This window comes from Anabrus simplex, chromosome X (genome assembly GCF_040414725.1).
Source record: "Anabrus simplex isolate iqAnaSimp1 chromosome X, ASM4041472v1, whole genome shotgun sequence".
Lineage (NCBI taxonomy): Eukaryota > Metazoa > Arthropoda > Insecta > Orthoptera > Tettigoniidae > Anabrus > Anabrus simplex.
The window spans coordinates 9,887,299-9,908,201 of NC_090279.1; the positions used below are offsets into that span (position 1 = coordinate 9,887,299).

Below are 20,903 nucleotides of genomic sequence, written 5' to 3' on the forward strand. Positions count from 1 at the left end.
ATATCAGGGTTTGAAATCATATTTTTTCTTCAAACGTTTGTCGTAAGTGATTGAACTATGTTAAAATATCTGGTTTTGTTTCGAAGTGGGAGGTATGTGGTTTTGCAGCTCATTTCGTTAGTTGTGTGACAGAATTTCTTCATTGAGGAACTGTGATTTCTATCATTTTGCACTGTGTCCACAACCTATAACATATTGTCGGTAATTTTCAAGTTTCAATAATTGACTTTTGAAAACCTTATAGATTTCAATGCAGAACCGTAATAAGTGAATACTAATCTTTCTCAGTTTCAGCATTCTGGCCTACATATTTTTTATACCATATTTAATATTTTTTAATTTTCTTAAATTGAATTTTACTTAAGCATTAAAAATGTATACCTGTATACCTCGTTGAAAACTCGTAGCCTTTGCGTTACAATTGCCGGCAAGTCTTACCCTCGTGTGTTGTAGCAATATTTATCTTATAGGGCCTATTTAAATTTGGTGGAATGGGGATTTTTTTCTGAAGTGCTACTCAGATGAAGAAATGCGGATGGTAGTTTCAGAAAGAAATGACAAGATGTAGTGTATACCAGTAATTTTAATTATTGTGTTGATGTGTTATTTAATTGTGTGTGCGATTTAAATATGACGCTGTGAATGTTCAGTATTTCTTTACAATGTAGGCTGCAAAATATTGTAGAAGGTTTCGAAATCTGGAGAGTTGTTTATTTACGTTGTCCATGTGCCTGTTGCATATGTCAAAATTGTTGTGTAATACATCCGGTACAGAATATTCTTGCATACCTGTGGGATATCCCAGTTCTTCACTATACATCTCATACAGTGGTAAAAACTGATTGGCTTGTTCAGTTCTCTTTCCAATTTCTTGATTTATTTTCCCATCTTCTGAAATACACACTTCTCCACACTTATTTTCATTCCATATTCCTCTATCTTGTGATTCCACAGTAATATATTCTTGTACTTCCATTTCATCTTATTCTCATATTACAATGCCATCTGCAATGTGTAAGGCTTGGTTCCCATTTTTTGTTGTATACTCTTGTGGATTTCATCCATAACTGTAATGAAGCATAGAGGGGATATTACACATCCTTGTTGAGTTCTGCTTCTACTCTGAACCAGTTTGTTGTCTTATCGTAGTCTTCACACTATTTACTAACTTTTCATTTTTGGCTTTTATAATTGCATCTTCTCCTCTCCCTGCCATCTTTTTATCATTGCATCCAAGACCACTTGCAGAGCTACACGGTCATCTGCCTCCTTAATATCTATAAATGTTATCACTAAATCTTGTCAAAACTCATATTTCTTCTGCATCTTGTTCTTTAGATTCAACAGATTGAAAAACTTAACATGTATAATAACTGGTGCCGAGAAAAACAGAGTTGAAGCCTTTGAAATGCTGTGTTATTGGAAGTTGTTGAACATCAGATAGGTAGAACATTTCTGAAATAAAGAGATAGTGAAACAGCTTGATAAAAAGAGAACAGTTTGTGAGAATTTGATCCTACGAAGGTGGAATTTGATAGAACAAATCTCAAGGTACTATGAACTTATTTAGTTAGCTTTGAAGCGAGTGTAGAGGATAAACATGGTAGGACAATTCCAAGATATGGACCCAGTGATCAGAGTGATATGCAAATGGAATAGACTCTGAATTTTCAAGAAATTTTGTGCATTTCGATCACAATTAATGTAAATTGGATTCTCACAAGAAAAGTCATCTTGCTGTGTTTTCAGTTCCATATAAAAGTGTATGTTATATAGCTACAAGTATGGTATAAGGTGTCATGTAAAACTAGGGGTCCTTCGACTATGATCTTGACAAATATGTTAAATTAGATATCCTATGGAAGTGATCACTGTGTTAAATGTCATATAAAACTGGAGGTCCTTAGCTATCATCGTAGTATCAGTCATAGAAAATTTGAGGTCCTATAGGTATGATAATGTTATCAACAGTCATGTAAAATTTCGGGTGCCGGGTTGAGTGGCTCAGACGGTTAAGGTGCTGGCGTTCTAATCCTAACTTGACAGGTTTGATCCTGGCTCAGTCCGGTGGTATTTGAAGGTGCTCAAATCTGACAGCCCTGTGTCTGTAGATTTACTGGCACATAAAAGAACTCCTGCGGGACTAAATTCCGGCCCCTCGGCGTCGCTGAAGACCTAAAAAAGTAGTTAGAGGGATGTAGAGCAAATAACATTAATTAATTATTAATATTTCGGGTCTTTTCGGTATGATCATAATATTGATGGCCATGTAAAATTACAAGCTTTTTGCTTAGTTTGTTGACAAATAACCTTAGTGGCAATGACAGCAATAAGGTAATATGTTTTTCTGGCCTATGTTTCAGTGTAAAGTCATTGGAAATAATAAAAAATCCCAGTACCTTCTAACTACTTCAGTTGCGGTGTGAAATGGACCTGGAAGTAAAGGTCAAAAAAGAACCAGCCTGGCTTGAAGAAACAACAAATGCATCACTTGTAAGTCTCATTCCAGATAACTTTATATAGATCAGAACTTAACTCATAGTAGCTGAATAAGTTTGGCAGGGGCAAAATTTACTATGTGCTTACTCAATGCTAACACTAGCCAGTCACCATTTCCTGCATGGGCATCTAGATATAGGACAAATCTGTTTTGTTCCTTTGTCTGGGAATATGCCACAATGTGCTACACAAAGCTGCCAACTCTTAGGAACTACAATCCATAGCATTGATGTACATCTATGGGTCAAACTAGTGACAAAAACATTGTTCGTGGGACAAAGAAAAAGGGCCGCTGAGTGGACAGTTGGCCTCTAGCATGTACTAGGGAGACGGCAGTGCATTCTATGCTTGATAGTGGCATAAAGTTGAATCAATCTTGAGGGCTTGATATTGAAGGAGCCTTGGTGTTATTTCTTTTAAAATGCTATTTATTTGGGGCGTCGACCTAAGAAGATCTTTTGCCCCTACTTTGCACCATATGTTGTGAACATGCGTGTATTTGAAAATGGTGGAAGTGAAAAGTGTTGAATATGAGGAAGGGAACATTGAGGATGACACAAACACCCAGTCCCCTGGCCAGGGATATTGATCATTTACAATTAAAAATCCCTGACCCAGCCGGGAATCAAACCCGGGGCCGCCTGATGACAGACGGTCCCGTTGCCCCCTACACTGCGGGGCCAGACAAGGGGCCTTGTTTACGTCCACCTAGTGACAAAGTTGTGATTAGCAGTGTCTGAAGATTGAGGCTTCAAGGCATTTCATGTGCTATGTTCCCATTGACTGACTGTCTGTTGTTAATTGATTACCTCTGTTGGCTATTGGAATGTATTTCTGGAGGGTGTGTGGTTATGTATTTATTCTGCATGGTTTGGTTCGGTAATGGAATCATTGTGGAATTGACGTAATTTCTGATCATTTCAGCCTATTGCAGTGCCAGTTGTTGCTGAAGTGATGGCAAATGGTGGGTGCTAGATTGAATTAGGTCCTGGTCAGTAGGTCCCTGGCTCTCATGGAAAACATTTGAACTTCTTTACAATGACACTAATGTTGGGTGAGCACGTAGTAAAATTCTGCCTTGGAAGCTTACTGTGAGTATAACTCGTCTAATGGAAAACACCCTGATGAAGGCAGAGATGCAGTGGAAAATTTTGAAGAAGATGAAAGATATTTTCCTCTTCTTTCCTTGCTCTGTCTGTTGCTACTCTAATCACAGTCCGTTGCAATCTTCTGGGTGTGTGGCTTTCAGTTCAGTGGCTCTTCATCTGATAGCTCAGAGGGTAAACTAATGCTAATTTCATGTCGGTGAGTGCGATTCGGGTTCGGCCTAGAGATATTTGAAGAAGCTGAATTATTCCAGCACATGTCTGTAGTTTTACTGGCATGAAAGTAAATTTTTCCTGCACATCATTCTGGCATCTCAGTGTCTTTGCAAACCGTGAACGTTGGAAGATTGATGTTCAATGAATGACTGTGACTTGACGTAATAATCTATTGCAAACATTGTGTACTTCTAATTTACAGATGAGATAAATGCCCAACAGGTGCTTCAAGCTAAACTTCTGCTATTAATGAGTGCTATCCTCAGAATAAATGTGTACTTTCTCAGTTCTAAGTTACGGGCACTACAGAAGAGAATGGTGTCTGAACATATCCTAGATGCGAGTGCACTGCTGTTCAAGATCTCTACCTTTGATATTTCTTGTTATGTTCTGTGTCAGACTTGAACCTGGCATATGGGCACACTCTTGATCAAGAACTCTAAGTTTAATATCTTATAACACTACTTTGTCAAACTTGTACATATATGAAAATTATGTTAAGGAAATGTATGCCAATATCGGAAACTGTTAGCGAGTGTGTTACGGTTGGGGTTGGATTATTCTGTACTTTTTGTTGTCAGTATCGTAATTACTTTGGTTTAGGGGTTACACATCTTCTATTTTTCCCCTCTGATTATAATAAAGGACGGTTGGCCCGTTGTACTTTTAAAAAAATTAATATCCTCCAACATTACTGAACCACTATTAGAACCAAAGAAGCAAAGCAAAGCAAAGTCATCTCCGTACAGGCCATGAAGGCCCTTGGAGCGGTGGAAGGTAAAGGACTATTAGAACCACATGTTAAAAATTATTACTCCTATTGTAATTAGTGTAGAAAAAGTTAAATCACAAGTCTATTCTCACTGTTTTTGAGACTGGATACACCAATCTGCTAAACAAAATATGAACACAGGTGTGATTACTCTGTTTTACCCTCACATCCACAATGTGCTGGAAGATAAGTGTGTTAAGGAAACAGTGGATTTGCTTATGGGATACAAGAGATAAAATAGCTCAAAATCTGATTGTACGTTCTCTCAAAATAAGTACTTTGCTTAGACATTGAATTCACTTAGAAAGGCAGAATAGTGATTAACTCATTCTATTCCTTGAATACGGTTCAGACTCTATGTTATATAGAGAACCATATGTAAGGGCTCTAGAATGAATGATTCTGAGAAAATTCTCTTTAACTCTTACACTGCGGAAGTCGACTTTTGTCGACTTACTTCACAATAGAATTCGCTGTGGTAATTGACTGTTGTCGACTTTGTAGTTTCCGGCTATAGTTTTCACTTGCTTCTTTAATAAAGGTGCATTTAAGAATACAAACATCTATAGTCATATATTGACTATGTACTAAGCATTGTTTGAAAACATTGCCGCCAATACTGGACCTATGTTTATTTGTTATCATTCACATGCCCACCCGTCAACATTCCTCTCAGTTCTCTGGCCAATAGCAGACTTCACTCAGCAGCTATGAGCGGGTAGAACTACATTAGTAATGACAGTGAAGAAATCTTCATTCTTTTAGTGGCTGATTATTATTCCGACTGTTCAGTAAATTTTGGCAATGAAACAAGTGATGATGTGCAAAGTGATTGTTGGAAAGAAATTGCCAAGGAGGAAGATCTTCATTTTGTATCAGTCTGGTGGGATATTAATGATGACGTAAGAATTACAAAGATGAATAATGTGATGGGGCTAATTTTGATATAACTGTGAAAAGCAAAGTTTTGAATTTTGATGACCCATGCAAAGCAGTTCTTCAGTTTATGTCACGCTCAGTGTTTGAGCACACAGTAATGGAAATATATAAACATGCTGAGCATTGTTTAGATGAAATATTTGATTTTCCTCCTCGTTCGAGGTGTGATCGATGGACTGAATGCAAAATAGAAGATATTCAGGCAATGTTGGCTATTGATATTGGGATGGGATTGTGCCGTAAATCAGCATTACAGACTTACTTTTCTGAACAATAAAGGCTTACTGCTATGCCAAGTGATGTCTCGAGACAAGTACTGCCTTCTTCAAAGCTTCATGCATTTCAGTAACAATGAAAACCACATTGCTAAAATATACGGGAAGGCTGTGGTGTAAGCAATACCTTCCTTCAAAGCCATCAACAAAATGGGGTGTAAATTTTTGGTCACTATGCGACAGTAGAAGTAGTTACCTTTGCAAGATTCATACTTATGTAGGAAAGGACAGTGAAGAGTCAATGCGTGAGGGAACTTTGGGCGAGAAAGTGGTAAGAAGCCTGACAGAGGGTTTTGAGTATACTGGCAGATTTGTGTGTGTGGACAAATTTTTTTCAATCCCAGCGGTTTTCACCCAGCTTTCTGAGAAGAACATAGGTACTGCAGGACAGTGAGATCTAACCGCAAAGGCCTACCTCAAGAGATGAAAACCTTGGAAATGAAGAAATGGCAAAAATCTAAATTCTGGCTTCTTCCATTCAAAGAAATGCTAGCGTGCGCACGGCAAGATACTGGCCGGGTAAACTTGTTATCGACCGTACACACATCTGAGATTGTGAAGATTCAGAAGAGGTCAAAAAAGAAAGGTGAAAGTGGCTATGTAACTGTTGAAAAACCCAAGTTAGTTGTAAATTACAACCGTGAAATGAATGGTTTTGATAAATTTGATCTACTGAAAACTATGCATTTGTGCACAAGAAACTCGAGTGGTATCAGGTCATGTGGTATTTTCTCATTGAAACTGCATTAATAACTGGAAGAATATTGTACAATAAGCTTTAAAAAAAAGGGCAATTAGTGCTCTCGACTTCAGAAAATCTGTCATCATTGGACTTCTACAAGAGTATCAGCGCAGTCCGCCGGCGAAACGAGGAAGACCTTTTGATTACATACCTCAAGTGCGCCTGACGGAGGGGCACTCTCTTGGAAAGCAGCAGGACAAGAGTGTCGAACGTAATTGTGTTGTTCATTCCATATTATCAGCTAACTGTTCAGAGAAAGGAAAGGCACTGTACAAGACAAGACAGACAATTTTTATTTTTTTTGCAGGAATTGCCCAAGACAGCCTGCAATGTGTCCAGTTCCATGTTTCACGATGTATCACAGTAATGTGTGTTTCAAGGTCAAATGTCACTGCTAGTTTGCCCAAGTTGAGTTAAAAATGGTGCAATGATGTTGAAAGTCACTAATCTTTAAAAAAATTTAGGTTTCAGTTCATTTGGAAAATACAAAAATAAGAGTTAAATATTTCTGTAATTGCTCTGTTTAAAAATAGCGCAGTGAAAAAAGTTAATATGCTCCTTCTTAGTGGGCACTGACACTTTGAGGACATACGGCACATTAAAAAAGTTTTCTTTCATCTTTGTCTATATTTCCCTTTCCATTTTGTGCATCTTTTTCTTCCATTCCTTAGTTCTGCTACTCTTCTTTTCCTTCTGTATTGAATGGCGTAAGTTGGTATATTCTAGAACTTCATATTTAATTCACTTTTATTAGTAAGTTCACTTATAATAAAACATAAGCTTTTGTTCACAGTCCCTCCCTGCCCCCCCTTTAGTTCTGACAAGGTTTTATGAATCCAAGTGAGAAATTTAAATATCTTGTAGTATATCATGAAAGAGCTTCTGAAACTGCAGGTGTACACTACAATGCTGTCGACCCCACTGACAGTGTTCTCCTCCCCATAGTCCTTCACAGAACACTATATAATATCATTTTAGTAGTAAAATATTTCATTTGCATTTGCTTTGACATTGGGCTACATCACATCTTTAGCTTGTATATGACTGTGATAAGTCTGCTTCTGTCATGTTTATTTTTTATTTTACACTTGGCAGCAATGAAATATGCTGTTCGAAACAGAACTGTCTTAATGCTTGATGTAGCCTCTGTGAGCTCAGCAAAACCAGAGTAGAGAATGTGAGTCCAATATTTCGAGGTATTTTACTCTGTAGACAAACTCTATGCTGAGAACAAAACTGATTTAGAGCAGTTGTAATACTTATAAGTGGTTCAAACAACCTTTAAGATTTGATTGATATGATTGTGGATATCAAAAGAGTTCATACAATTTAGTGTTTATGTCTATGGCTGCTTCCTTCCAAAATCTGTGCAAGATGGCCCCAATTCCATCCCTGGTAGGACATCTTCTGAAATGGCTAGAAAATGTTTCTCATTGTATATTTTGTTCTCAGTCTCATCCTTTCTCTGACATAAGGAGTGAGCAAGAATAGTAACACTTCTCAGTACCCCCTTTTGTTATTACAATCCTCTGCTGGTAGAAATCTTTCTTAAACATTAGTGAAATTTGGAAAGTAACTGTAATACAGGCAATTAATTAACAAGCTCATTTTTGGTGGCTATATTTGTAGATGTGTGTTATGAGCATACCTAAAATATATCTTATTTTCCACAGGAGAATATTGAACATGTGCCAGAAGTAATAGCTCTGAAAGAAGAAGTTAAATCAGAGTTATCAGATCCAGGGTCGACGCAGGAAAACTCTCTTGAGGTAATGTACATAATTTGATAAGCCATCATCTGATAATTGAAATAGTTTGAAAATGGCTCAACAGATATCAGTGTTTGATCCTTCATTTCAGTGCACACGATTGATAGTCCTGTGGTAAACATACTTTTTTATGAGATTGACTGTTTACTTACCTAATTTTCCCTTTTTGGTCAAGTTGTTCCACGATCTTGCGTTATGAATGGCGCAGCAGTTAGGGTTGCTCCAAAGACCTCTACTCTATACCATTTGGGAGCTGGTAACATTCTCACTAATACTGTTACTTCATAAATGTTTTCTATCACAAAGTAGCTATAAGATACATTCTTTTGTTACTGTTACAGGATATTATACTAGTTGCTTCCAAATGAAACACCTTTGAAATCTTATTGATTATATTAATTACTAGCTGATTTTCCGATGCTTTGCTATGGAATTCTACATTGTATACAGAATTCTAGATGAGGTATTGTACACGTTGTGAGCAAGATTGTATTAAATTGCATAGCTCTTAACGTTACCCTAGAAACGCGACTGGGAAGTTACCAAACATCTTTTCTCATATGAAGACTGGATTAGGGAGTATTCATTGTAATGGTAGGCTCGCTTGCCTACCATCAGTCACAATCAGGTTGGCGAGTTTTCATTATAATGGCAGGCACTCTCCACCTGCCTTTTTACTTCCCCAGAAAAACTGTCTTCATGGTTTCCCCAACTGAAATGAACATAGGCCATTACAATGACGTCAGTAGTAATGGCGCAATTAAAAACAACGCTTTCATATGAGACACTCGATCAAATGAGATACTACACAATTTTTCACTTTTAACGAACAGTACTACACTGCCAATCTAACAGTCCAAAGTTCTGGAGCTAAATGACCAAACCGCATTGAGGTGTGGTCCGTGAACACTCTTTGTATTTATTCGGCGGGAGTGTCGAATAGTGGAGAGTCTCAGGGCAAAAACTATGGTCTTTTACTAACTTGTTTCCTAGGAGTGCCCGATGAGTCAGAAAATCTCAATTCATTACACTGGCGGCGGAAAATCTATATTGACTTGGAAGCAAATTTTTCTCCAAATCAGAGGAGAAACCCCCTCTTCATTGCTGATTTGGAATAAAATGAATATAGAATTTAATAAAAGTGAAGAGGAAGAAGCTTTTCTAAAGAAATGGCTCTTTTCAGAGTTAAATTTTGAGTTATTTAGTGAATTGTGGTGCTATAATTTGGAACAAGCCTAAATTCTAATTCTACTACTAAGTGAGCCTCTGCCTTACATGTGCACACTGCTCATTCAAAACAGCGCGTCAGAGTAGGGATCGCATAGCTAGAATTCTATGATGAACCAGTATGTTACGAACCAGCAGTATCAGAAAATGTATGAACCAGAGGAATGGCATGCTAATAAAGAAAGTTTTCTAACTTCCCTGATATTTCGCGGCAATATTCAGTCAGGCTGTTATAGTCGGTACGCACAACAAACAATGGTCAATGTATTGTTAATCTTGATCAATGTTATGCGCTTTCAATATTGTAGGCCTTCAGATTTAGTTTCCTTCCAACTCTGAAATACCACTTTTATCATAGTCGGTACGGTAAAACTGAATAAAACATAAATGATCGGAAGTTGTGTTCTCTATAACTATTGTCCTGTGGTACATTTTTATAAGACCAATAACATTGGTATTTAAAAATTAAATTTTAGGCGTCTTCCCCTAAACTACAATTTCATCCTGGTGGAATAAAATTGTTTATAGCTTAGACTGTAATTTTTTATTCCCCGACTCTATATACCAATTTTTCATTAATTTCTTTTAAACCATTTTCTCGTGGCTCGGCATAAATGATCGGAAATTTAATTCTATATAACTTAAGTTATGTAGCATTTATCGATAGGACCACTAATAATACAAATATTTTATAATTAAATTTTAGGCCTTCCCCTATACTACCAGTTCACTCAGCATGAATAAAATAATTTATAGCGTAGGTTGTAGTGGCTCATCCCCTGACTTTACATACCGATTTTTATTAATTTCTTTCAGCGGTTTTCTCGTGATGCGTGTACACACAGACAGACAGAAATTATGGAAAAGTAAAAAGTGCATTTCTTTGTTACTGTGGACATAACCGATACAGAAATGCCATTCTTTTCAAATTCTGAGCAATGTACAAACATAACTTATTTTATATATATAGATTGTCTTCTAGATAATACAATTATTTGTAGATACAAGTTGCTTACTGTGAGGATTCACTTACATACTACTCACACTGTAACCATATCATGGCAAATGAAAAACATTCTTATTCTTCGTAATATGGTCTGTGGTGTTACTAGTCCATTGTCACTTATAATGTTACTTAAACATGAAATGAATAAACAAGCCATTCAAGAGTTAACTTGCCTTTCTTTTCATACTTCGTAAGTGATAGTGTTAGTGAATAGGCCTTGTAAGTTCACCGTTACTCACCTGAACATTTGTTACATGAATTAATTTGTCACTACCAGGGTACATATTTGATCACTGCCATTGTCCACTTCATAGCATGTGTGTCGTCTTCTTTCAGTATGACTATGTTGCTATGGGGTATTTCATTGTCCATTTATTGAGAAATGCATTTGACCATCTCCTCCAGGAGTTCTGGGTTGCATGCTGAATATATAGCCATGTGGGCAAGGTTTTGATGGGAGAGGAAGTATAATCATGATCAGAGAGTGTAGTAATTGTCTCTCCTATAATGAAGTGGGTTGTTGTTAGGTAAGAAGTGTCGTCATTTAGCTTTGGTGAGAGAATGTGGGTATGTGTCGTAAGAGTGGTCTGTTCTTTGTTGGTGAAGCGATAAGAACCCATCACTCGTCTGAGGTGATATATCAGACTCTTGACAGCTGCTTCTCAGATTCCACCAATGTGGGGTGCTGCAGGAGGGATGAAAAATGCCATGTCAGTCCCATGCCTGTAGTTGTGTGAAGAGTGGTTTTCTGAGGGTTGTTTTGCAGAAAGGCCTTGATTTCCTTAGCTGCTCCGTAGAAGTTATCGCTGTAAAGTACGGAGAGAAATGTGGTGAGATTAGGTATCATATCTATGTAGACAACCTTGGTAGCTAGGCAGTCTTGTCTTGTTCAATCTCACACCATTTTTTATGAGTATTGGGCTAGCATAGTCTATGCTAGTTTTAATGAATGGGTACGTTGGGATTACATGCACCCTGTGTGTATTTAACATCAATTGTTCTGCAGTATCTGCATTCAACTTAGAACACTTGAGACATGCATGAGTGTGGCTTCTTTCCTTCCCTGTTGCTGATGAGATCCTAAACTTGTCTCTCAGAGAGTTGAGTGCCATGATGAAGTAGTCAAAAGTGTACCGCCATCATAATTATACTTGTGGGATGATATGGATACAGAATTTCCAATGTTTACACTCCACTAGTATTGGAATATTGTGCAGACTTCTGCCAACAAGAAGGTTGCCTTTCTGATCTATGATTGGATTTATAGTCTTAATGTGAGTTGATAGTTACCTATACAAAATTAATCTAACATTTGTGTACAGGTTTCAACTCCAATACAAACAGTGGACTTTAATTTCTCTCCGTGGGTTGTTACAAAACTTTATTGAGATACACCTATTCAATAAATGTTGGGTTCTTATAATTAAGATTTACATCTTGTCATACTAATTTAATGGGACAGGATTCGCCCATTTCATGGGCATCATCAGCTGTGATCTCATGCCTAAAGGATAAAAATCAGGATCCTCATTACTCAAGTCAAAGTGTTACATAGGGAAACGTGTGTTATAACAATGAGGAAACTTGTTGTAAGTTCACAAATGACGATGTACACAATTAAAACATGTCTGTAAAATAGTTGGTGAGAGGATGTATGTGTTGTAAGAGTTGTTCATTCTCTGTTGGTGAAGCAATAAGAAACCATCACTCTTTTGAGGTTATATCAGACTCTTGACAGCTGCTCCCAGATTCCACCAAAGTGTGGTGCTGCAGGACTGGTGAAATGCCATGTTACCTACCATCCAGCAAACTTTTCAATCCTTTTGGTTATGTCCGGCCGGCATTTCTAATTTATCGACATTGTCCGGCATTTTTCTTTACAAGATTGCTGACTTAGGTTTTCGGCTGAAGACAGCATGTTTTTGTATCGTACATCAACTCCATGTGCTCAGGGCGCTACTTACGAGGGTGGAAATAAGTAATACTAATATTCGATATATTGAACTCGAAGTCCAGGATCAATCAACCAATCAATGCGCTTCATTTCCATGTTTATGTTGAGAGAAACCAGAAGTGTCGAGAGATACAGTTTACATGTGCTTGCCATATGATTTGCAGCTATCGTGTTTGGTTATCTGGTTGTCGCTGTAAATTATAGTGCGAGTATGCAGCGAGTGGAGTGAAATATTAATCTCATTGCATCCTATTACGTACCGGTATGTCATCTTTGCAACCTGAAAGGAGTGAATCTAAAGAAAGACAGTGTAATACTTCGGAAAAACTAAAACATTAGTATCCTTGCTTTACTCACGGACCCAGTGAAAGTGAAGCAAAATGTGCAGTGTGTGATAGTAATGTTAATGTCGGATGCAAAGGTGTTGGTGACTTGAAAAGACACATTAACCGTGAAAAACACAAAAAGACGGTGAGAACTAGGTCAATATCATGTTCAATGTTATCATTTGTCGCTCCCAAATATTCAACAGATGATAAAAACATTCAAGCTGCAGAAGCTACAATGTCATTTCATACAGTTTTCCATCACCAGTCGTACAAATCAATGGACTGCACAACTAAATTGAATAAGAGTATGTTCTTAGGTTCTGAAGTAGCACAGAAACTGACCTGTGCAAGAACTAAAACAGAAGCCATAATAAGTAATGTTATTGCTCCTCACTCGACAGATATTATAATTGAAACTCTTAACAATTAAGTTCCATTTTTTGGCCTAGGAACAGATGCAAGCAATCATGGTGCACTAAAGTTGTTTCCAATTGTCATCCAATTCTTTGATTACAAACATAATGGCATTCATATAAAAGTTCTTGATTTACAAGCATGTCCATATGAAAGTTCTGAATGTATTTCCTCCTATATTTGATACTCTCAAAAAGCTTAAAATTACTTCTAGACACATTGAATTTTCTGGAGACAATGCCAATGTTAATTTTGGAGGCCATGCATGCAGGGAAGGGAAGAATGTATTCTCTGCTCTCAAAAAAGACTTGAATGAAAACATAGTAGGTGTTGGATGTCCTCCTCACATTCTACATAACTGTTTGCAACATGGAGCTGATGCTCTTCCTGTTGATATTGTGTCTGTGGTGATGAAAATTTTCAACTTCTTTCATGTATATGCGGTGCGCACTCAGCAACTGAAAGACTTTTGTGAATTTGTTGATGTAAATTATCTGCAGCTTTTAAATCATTCTATGACTAGGTGGTTAACATTGTATCCAGGAGTTGAAAGAATCCTGCAATTGTTCCCAGCTCTGAAATCCTACTTTCTTTTTCAGGGTAGGATGTCAGTGCCTTCATCAATTAGAAACTTCCTTGAAAATGACTTTTGAGAGCTCTATCTTTTGCTTCTTTCCTCAACCATGCACATTTTTCACTATAAAACGTTGTCACTTGAGAAAGAACATAATTCAGTTGTAGAAGTGCTTGAACTATTAGAATCTGTCCAATCTTCATTGAAAGGCAGACCTGAAGGTCAATTCATTCCCCTTAAAGTTAGACAGATGTTAAATAAATTTTCAGAAGATGGTTTGGATAAAGAATGCAAAGTGTTTATGGAGAATGTATTTTGTTTCTATGAAACCTGGATAAATGGATGCATCCTATAGAGGAATTCAAGATTTTCAAATGGCTGAAACTTCAAAACATTAAAGACCTCAGCATTGACGATATTGTACCATGTATTCAGTACTTACAGTCAAAAGGTGTAGAAATAGATGATTCAAAATTATTCGGCCAGTTCTGCAACGTAAGGGCTTATTCTAAAACTTCAACTTTGGATAAAGATACAACACTAGACCAACATTGCTATGTTTTTTTAATAAGTGCCAGAACATTGAGGTATTTTCTGAACTTTTGAACATTTGCCAGTTTTTGCCATACAGGCAGCAATGCCTCCACTGAACGTGTGTTTTCATTCATAAATGCCCAATGGACAAAGGAAAGGAACCGTTTGTTGGTAGAATCAGTGAAAGGAATGTTACTTGTGAAGTTCAATTTCAAAGATGTATCATGTGAAGAATTTTATAAATATGTACTTCAAGAAAGTAACTCGCGTCTTCTTTCAAAAGTAGGTTCTGTTGAAAAATACAGCTTCAAGGAAATAAACTGCAGCAAGGACTGATGATTAAGTAAGGTATTTCCTTTTGTAACAAGTTGTGTGTAATATACGTATAATTTTGTTATTATTACATATTGGGTATGTAAAAAAGAAACAAACTTATTAATTTGTAGAGAACAAAGCAACAACGGAATAGTTGATTAAAATTCTTTGACAAGACGTTCAAGGAGAAAAGGGCTGGGACCAATTTGAGGTCGGTGGACGTAATAAGAAGAAGAATGATAAAGGTTAATCAAAACAGTGTATTATTTGTACAAGGAAATCAGTCTCAAATTACAACTCAAATTTTTGTAATCTGGCACATAAAAGAAAACGTTCATCGTGAATGATGTACATCAGAATAGAATCCCTAGACCATTTACAAATTATAATGTGTAACTAATCAAATGAACATGATAACCTATAAGCCTCGGAGAATATTGACACAAATTTCCAAAAAAGGTGAACAAAGGGAGAAGAAAGGCACGGGAGGGCCAAAGACTGGAATCACAAAGTGGGAGTCGCTTGAGTATAAAAAGTTGCCAAGTGCAGGAACAGTTTATGTGATAAGTTGTTCCGTCCAGGACACAAGTTCAATCACTCACTAACTCTTGAGATTGCATATTACTTGATGTTCATTTGTTAAGGAAAAATATCACTCATATAAAGCGTAAAAGAAAACCGGCCATAGCAATGAAGATAACTCCAAAAACCATAGGAGAAGAATAAATACTCTGTTGCTTGCCCAATACAGCAAAATATAAGAAGTGGAGCTTCCCAGCAAATACTGGGAAGTCCTCAGGCGACCCTCCAACCACACTTGGAGTCAGTGCTGGACTGACGACCAATTTTTTTTTTTACCGGGGGCCCATGTAGCACGCTCCCCCGCCGTGACCATCGACTCAATCTACATGGCCTCCGACATGCTATTAATTTCTAAGTAGAAAGACATAGCAGGGAAGAGTGGGAAGTGATACATGGAGTATCTGCCGGTTTCCGAGTTAGACTCGCTACCACGGCAAGAGTTTGTGTTTGGTAAGGTGGTGTTGAAGTATGGTATTGAAGGGTCAGTAAAAAAACCACATAGGCAGAAAAGAGAAAGAGCCTACGTGTAAAACCTGACAACTTTTGATAGCACATGCAAGGATGTGGGCTGGAAAGTCCAGAGGTTGTGTTAGTTAGGAAGATGTGTCATGCAATCATAACCATTTCCTTGCCATTGTTTGTTATTATGGGGATCAGTCCATGTTGTCACTGCCAGGACAGCTCGGGTCCACTAGCGTCTGGGCTCTGGGCCTTTGCCCAGCAGCCAGTGGTCCCTGGTGCCAAGTCTCCGTTTGGAGAGGGGGATTAAGAGCCAAGCCTTACTTGGTGCAAGGGGCTGTCTTCTTCTTCTTCCTGGCGATGTCCATCTGTGCGGTGTTGTTGGAACACACATGTCACTGCAGATCTGCAACTATGCTAGGGTTATTTAAACAATAAATATATATATATATATACATACAAGTGCTCCTTGGAGTGCCGGCTTGCTTGCCTGCGCTCAGGTCCAGTGCTCTACCTAAGTAATAGAAGAATGGCACAAAATAGTAACTATATTAGTACATAGTCCAGCACTGACTCCAAGTGTGGTTGGAGGGTCGCCTGAGGACTTCCCAGTATTTGCTGTCTTCGTTATAGGGCGCGGGCTGATGTTCCACTCCCGTTTCTCTTTCGGGGGCGGAGGTGGTTGATTCGTTCTTGGCCGTCTGGCTGAGTTGCCATCGTCTTCTTCTCGTGTTGTGTTGCTTATCAGTCTTTCCTCGCCTGGTTCCTGGGTTAAAGACAGCTGTAATCATGGGAGCATATTTACATATTTACATAGGTACATGTTGTCTGCAGTGTGTGGGTTTAAGTGGTGTCTAGGTGTCAGCTTGGGGAGGAGCCAGCTATCGGCCCCTCGTCCCCCAACCCTGTGGCTGAACAGAATGTGTTTCGGTGTGGGGTACTTTTAGTAAAGATCGACGTCGTAGCGTCCGATCCCGCTTATAAACGTGTTGATCTTATTACCCCATGACTTTGTGTACATTCCTAGTGTTTGTTTTCGTATGTGGCGCCTAATCGAGCTGACTTTAGCAATATTGCGTAGTTGGCGTGTTGGTGTGTCGAAAGGGAGTCTGGCCGCTGCTCGAATGCATTTATTTTGTATTCGTTCTAGCGTATCCAGGTTCGTCTTTGCAGTAAACCCCCATGCTGGGGCTGCGTAGATGATTATTGGCCTAATTAAGGCCTTATACATATTTATGGCTACGTTTGTGTTTATACTGGACTTTTTGTTCAGTATAGTGTATAGCTGGCTGAGTCTAATCTGAGCTTTGCTTTGGATATCTTTGATATGGTATAGCATGGTGAGCTTTCGGTCTAGGACTACTCCTAGGTATTTGGCTTTATCATGCCATGTTATATCCTGATTGTAAAGCTTTAGCGGTTTAATGTTGGCCGGTCTGCGTGTGCGTCTGTTCCTCCTAGTGAACAGCACGGCTTGGCACTTGTCAACATTGACCTTGATGCGCTATGTCGTTAGCCATGGCCGGAGAGTTCTTAGCGCTACTTGGAGCCTCTTCCGAGCGCATGCTAGTTGTGGGTGTTGCGTCTAGGTGTCAGCTTGGGGAGGAGCCAGCTATCGGCCCCTCGTCCCCCAACCCTGTGGCTGAACAGAATGTGTTTCGGTGTGGGGTACTTTTAGTGAAGATCGACGTCGTAGCGTCCGATCCCGCTTATAAACGTGTTGATCTTATAGCAGTGTCATCAGCGTAGAGGTATGTGGTAGTGAGTTCTGTAGTGGGCATGTCATTTGTATATAGTACGAAGAGGATTGGGCCAATAAGTGACCCTTGGGCTATGCCCGCTCTAATCCTTCGCATGCTTGACAGCGTGTTGTGTACGTCTACTTAGAACTCTCGGCCCTCCAGATAGGATTTGATTAGCCTTATATAGCCTGGGTGGAATTCGAGGTCAGTTAGTTTTGCTAGTAAGCCTTCGTGCAGACTTTGTCGAATGCTTTCTGGATATCAAGGAAAACCGAACCTGTGTCCCTTCGTTTATTGAAACCTATAGTCGCTTTTTCTATGAATCGCGTGAGTAGTTGTGGGGCTGAATGCCCATTCCTGAAGCCAAATTGCTCGTTGCGAATTATTCCTCTTTCCTTGATATGCCCTGTTAGCCTTTTTGTAGTATTTTCTCAAATACTTTACTGAGGGTGTCTAGGAGGCTGATAGGCCTATAATTATTTGGGTCTGACATGTCTTTGCCTGGTTTTCCAAATACGAGTATCCTAGCCCTTTTCCATTGTTCAGGGTAGTATTGGAGTCTGAACATTGCATTGAAGATGCTGGTAAGTAGTGTTAGGGCTTTGTGTGTTAATTTCTTAATTATAATATTCTGCATCTCGTCTAGGCCAGGCGCCTTCTTGGGGTTAAGATGACTTATAATCCATTTAATTTCGTGTATATTTGTCCTCTTAACCTCCGGCTTAGGTGTGTTTTCGAGGAACTCAGCTACCTTTGCCTCGGTTTGCCTGGTGAAGGCAGGGTCAGATGGTATTTCGTTCGGAGTGAATGCCGCTTTGATCGAGTCCGCTATGACTTCTGCTTTATCACGGTTCTCATATACTGGGCCGTTTGGTCCCTTAATAGTAGGGACGCTGTGTGTTTCATGAGTGAAGTGTCTCGCTAGGTTCCACAGAGGCCTGGTGTTTGTGTCGAATAGACGGAGTTTATTGTTCCATTCTCGTGACCTACATTCCTGCAGATTGATTTGTATTTCGGTATTGAGTTCATTTTTCATAATTCTGTCGTAGCCTGTATGGTGTCGTGCCCAGTTGCGTCTGTGGCTGTTGCGCTTGCATATTAATTCCTTAATGTGGGCTGGAATTTCGAATTGTGGGTATTCTTTGTGTTTCCTTTCAGGTATGCTTGCTGCTGCGGTTGCCTGAATTGCTTCTACTAGGGTTTTGACTGCTTCGTCAATTTGGGCTGTGCTGTCTAATAGCATACCCTCGCTTCCCTGTAGGAGTGTGTCTAGTTTGTGTTCGAATTTGCCCCACTTGGCTGCTTTATAGTTGAGCCTATGCTTGGGGTTGTTTTCATGTTCCTCTGGGGTTGCATTTAGTGTCACTGGTTGGTGCCTCGACCCAAGGTCGTTCACTACCGTTATGCTATGCCTTTGAGGAATATGTCGCAGTAGGGCTATGTCTAGTATATCGTCGACCTTATCGTTTGGCGCTAGGAACGTGGGTTTGCTGGGGGCTGTTACCACATAGTCCTGGGATAACATGTGGTTGTACAGCTTTATGCCTTCTGAGTTAGGTCTCAGGCAGCCCCAGCTGGTGTGTTTCGAAGTTAGGTCACCACCTAGGATCGTGTTTCGATTTAGCCTTAGTACTGCGTCTGTATCTTGTGTGTTCAGGCTTTTCGGTCTGGAGTATGCCGCTATGACATTTATGGGTGTTCCTCGGACTGGCAAGGCAATTCCACATGTCTCCAGTTCGACCAGCTCTGGTATGTCCACCTCCATATGTTTGATGTCCTTTCTTACCAGAACTGCCACCCCTCCAACTCCGTTGGCCTTATCGCTTTTGAGTATTTTGTAGCCTCTTATGTTGAACTTCTTCCCCGGTGGGAGGAACGTTTCTGTTCAGAGTGCTACATGAATAGTTTTCGCGACTAGGAAGGGTTCGAGTTCGTATTTCCTGGACCTAACGCCCTGGCAGTTCCATATTAGTACTCGAAGCCCTTGCGTGTTATTGTTATTGTTATTATTATTGTTATTATTCTCGTAGAGTTGTTCAGCCATCTTGGGTTATGAGTTCGTATATTGCATTCGCCAGGTCCCTCAGCCAGGGGAAGGGCAGCAAGTTGGCTATCATAACTGCAGAGGTTATGATTGCAGTGAGGTTCAAGTTCGGGAAGATGGTTTTCAGGATTTCCTCTATCCTTTCCTTGAATGTTCTCCCTGCCGCGTCCCCCTCGGGCTGTGTGTATGTGGTGAGATGGGTCTGTTTGTTGTGGTGTTGGGGCGGGCAATGGGGGCGGTGCCTCGGTTGCTAGTTTTTTGTTGGCAGGTTGTCTGCGGGGTGTGGAGCTGGCCCGGGGGGGCCCTGGGGCAGCGTGTGTGGGCTTAACCTGTCTTGTAGTTATTGGGGGTAGGGCCTTCTTCTTTGAGTAGTTCCTGGAGGTCTTACAGTACTTTGGACGGAGGTGGGGGGCGCTTGGGCTGAAGGCCCAGGGTTGTGTGTCCGTCCTTGGGGGTTGCAAGTTAGTTTTGCCTCCACCTTAAGGGTCTAATTTGCCTGAGTGGCCTTGTTTACGGCCCTTTGAGCCTGAAGGGCCTGGAGGACCTGAAGGGTCCTTTTTACCTGAGGGGCCTGTTTTCTGCTTGCGTGAAGCGCCTGTGCCTGACGGGCCTGCTTGGGCTTTAGGGTCGCCACGCTTGTCACCCTTTGGCCCTTTGCCTTGGTAAGCGGCTTCGTAGTCCCTGCGGCTGGGACATTCTCTATAATTAGCCGCGTGTTTCCTCCCGCAGTTTGCGCAATGAGAGTACGCGGGGTCGCTGCCGTAGGGGCAGTCGCGAGACAGGTGGGAGGCGGCGCACCTGCGGCATCTGGGATCTAGCCGGCAGGCCGCTCCTGAGTTCCCATGCCTCTGACACACTCCAAATTGGGGGCCAGTGGCTGGGGGCGGTAGGGCTCGACTGTCACCAGCATATTCGCCAGCATCCGCATTCTCCTCAGACTGTCTGCTCCTGGGGTATCCGTCACAGCAACTAGGAAGAGACAGCCTTTGGCTGGTCTGTTTCCTGTTCGCATCCGGTGCACTATAAGAGCGTTGATACCCTGGGCTTGCATGGCTAGCCCGATATCTCCCGGTTCGTATGTGTTGTTGGGCGTTCTCACTACGAACCGTTTTATGTAACGTTGGGCAATATCTTTACAAATGTGATATTAAGCCGTCTCAGCACCTGTATAGCGATTTCATAGCTTTTGAAGCTAGACATGTGTAGCCGGACTGCTTCGTGCGCATTAAATCTCGGCTTAGAGAAATAGTAGTTTCTCTGCTCATGTGTCAGCTCTTTGAGAAACTCCATTTCAATCTGTTTGATGTTGTTTGTGTAGACCGTAAGGGGTGGGGGTTTAGACCCCTTACGGGTGGCTGGTTGAGGTGATTTCTGATATGTCTTCCTCGTGTTTGTGTTTGGTGGT

At 40.1% G+C, this 20,903-nt stretch overlaps 1 long non-coding RNA gene across 1 annotated transcript in view; it reads left to right on the plus strand.

Annotated features, from left to right (window-relative positions):
- The first annotated feature begins 2,428 nt into the window (after positions 1–2,428).
- The window catches only part of LOC136886241 (uncharacterized), a 42,349-nt gene continuing 23,874 nt past the window's right edge, over positions 2,429–20,903 (plus strand). Inside the window, exons 1-2 of the long non-coding RNA XR_010861745.1 lie at positions 2,429–2,493; positions 8,223–8,318. This is a non-coding gene — a long non-coding RNA (uncharacterized lncRNA). The remainder of the gene's footprint in view (positions 2,494–8,222; positions 8,319–20,903) is intronic.